Source organism: Miscanthus floridulus, chromosome 3 (genome assembly GCF_019320115.1).
Source record: "Miscanthus floridulus cultivar M001 chromosome 3, ASM1932011v1, whole genome shotgun sequence".
Taxonomy (NCBI): domain Eukaryota; kingdom Viridiplantae; phylum Streptophyta; class Magnoliopsida; order Poales; family Poaceae; genus Miscanthus; species Miscanthus floridulus.
In genome coordinates, this window is record NC_089582.1 from 23,560,847 (window position 1) to 23,563,661 (window position 2,815).

The window sequence follows — 2,815 nt, forward strand, 5'->3', positions numbered from 1 at the left end:
GATTGGATATCGACATCATTAATATGCGATTTGAGTATTTGGATACGGATACGGTATCAGATGTTGGATATCTAGACTCAAATACGGACAGATCTCAACCCCTCTAAATGGATTCGGTTTCAAATACGGTCGGAAAATATCTGTACCGTTTTCATCCATAGCTGTAGCAGTAGGTGATGGTGCTACTGCTGGTGGTGCAGGGGGTCCTAGGGCCATGAGGTGGAACAACAATACTTGTGGCTTTGTCCTTAGGAGGATGGCTTAGCTTGTTAGTGATGGTACTAGGCCTGACAAAGTCTTCAAGGATAAAGATGTTAACTATGTTGCCAAAGCCCTTAAGGAGTACAGTGGGGAGGTAGTCAGCCCAACTTAGGTGTACATCCACATGAGGAAGTGCAGGTAGAAGTGGTCTAGGACCTATTTTCCATTACTTGTCTAAAACTCTACCCTCCCCCTTACTGTAGGACCATCCTAAAGATGTAGAACTTCTAAACTGCCCTATAAGGTTCTATAATGAGATGGAGTCCATCTTTGGCCATGCTATGTGTCGGATACCGTGAGAAGGGGTACCCTAAGCAAGAACCAAAAAATGACTGCTTAGACTTCGTAAAAGTCGAAACCAGCTAAACACCGCTGGCCTCGGCCGATTCTCCGACTCGCCCGAGGCCCCCTCACCGCTGACCTCAAGCGATCCCCCACCAAAGGCCTCGGCCAGGCCACCGACCCTCCGTCTCGCGCGAGGCGGGCTCGGCAGCACTCCGCTGCCTCTTCCTTCACCTGTCCCTCTAACAAAACGTCGTGTCGCATTAACTCAGCCAACTGCTGCCCCTGACATCGGCTGCATGCTCGGCACAGTACAGCGGAATGACCGATGGGACAGGAGGCAGGACTGGGCAGGGGTTACCCGCCACTGTGCTAACCACTGTGCACATGGCTGACGCCCATGCCTCACTATGCTGCCAACTCCTGCTCTGAGAACAACGTAGCGTGGGGAGCCACGTCTGGGCTACTGTGGCCTCAGAATCAGTACCTAGGACCAATAATTCCCTCTAAGGCCTCGGCAGTTTGCTTCAGGGGCTCGGCAGCCTGAGGATCCATGTCCGCCGAGCCCCCCGCGATGGCTCGGCCTCGGCATCTGTAGAGCCACAGCTCCCTACGACGTCATCGCATGATGACCAGCACGTTGCCCGGACTAGGCAGGGGTTACCCACCACTGTACTAACCACCATGCACATGGTTGATGCCCATGCCTCACTATGCTGCCAACTCCTGCTCCGAGAACAACGCAGCGTGGGGAGCCACGTCTGGGATACTGTGGCCTCGGAATCAGTGCCTAGGACCAATAATTCCCTCCAAGGCCTCGGCAGTGTGCTTCAGGGGCTTGGCAGCCTGAGGATCCATGTCCGCCGAGCCCCCCACGATGGCTCGGCCTCGGCATCTGTAGAGCCGCAGCTCCCTATGACATCATCGCACGATGACCAGCACGTCGCCCGCCATGTCCTGCATCAAGCTGTACTGGAGCCCCACGACGCACAAGATCAAGTATGACCGGCGCGTCACTTCTGCACGACAAGGACGGGGCCACTCCATCGACCATACCACAACAGTGGCCGGCTACAGGGTTCGGACACACCACCCCCATTTCTAGAGCGCTATGTATGGACGTCCCTGGTTCTCCCTTAGAGTATAAAAGGGAAGGACCGGGGCCATTTCTAGAGGAGAGGAAAGACGAACACACCGATAGAACTACACACTTCTACGCTGCTTGAGAACAACGCCTCAAGCAGCCCGCACCACCCTCATCGAGACCTAGGGCTAGCTCCCTCTCTCACCTAGCTTGTAACCCCCTACTACGAGCACTCCGGTGCAAGGAACAGAAGATCGATCTCTCAGACTGGACGTAGGGCCTCGATTGCCTGAACCAGTATAAACCTTATGTCTCTTTGCATCATCATCCGGGATTAGGGACACGCAGCACAAATTCACTCGTTGGTTGAGGGACCCTCGGTTCCAAAACACCGATAGTTGGTGCGCCAGGTAGGGGGCGCTGCGTGTTAGCTTCATCGTCCCAGCAGGACCCGGATGGCAGACCCCATACGACCATTGCGTCTCGGCACCGTAGTTTGGTTCGGGAGCCTAGAGTTCATGTCTCTAGGGCATGAGTACGACATGGTGCTCCTCACCCCTCGAGCCCCACCGTCCGACGATGAAGTCACGCCCCGGTAGCCCAGGCGCAGGCGGCGCCCGGGCGGCCGCTCTCGCCGTGCTCGCCAGGCACGACGTGAGGAAGGCCACCCCGATGCTACACGAACCCGGGGCGGCACGCCACTCCCCACCGATATCCTACGACCAGCTGTTGGTACGAGGTCCCTAGCTGGGGACCTGTCTGGCCTGAGCATGGACAAAGGAAAATCACCGGTGGCTCGCGGCGATGCCCAGTCGTCTAGCTCCACTCCACCACTCCCTGAAGAGTCGACCCCGGCGGGGCAGAATATGGAGACGGCACCGTCCCCATACCCCTTTGGGTTGAGGAATGCCGCCGCCTCTTATGCCTACGCCTACACTGCCGCTCACGAGCACCCCTCGGAACGCCGCCAGCGCTTCGCTCTCGACCTGAGCACCCACTCCAACTCCTCAGACGAGGACGAGGCATGGCCCGGGGTGGATTTCTCCGAACTCCACAACCCTGGGGCTTTGCACCAATTCTTGGCCGCAAGCGACTACTGCCTCGGCTATTTCGACTCCGACGACGAAGGGACTTACGATCCATCTCGTGAGTGCTTCCACGTCGGGCTCGGGATGCCAAGGGCAGGTG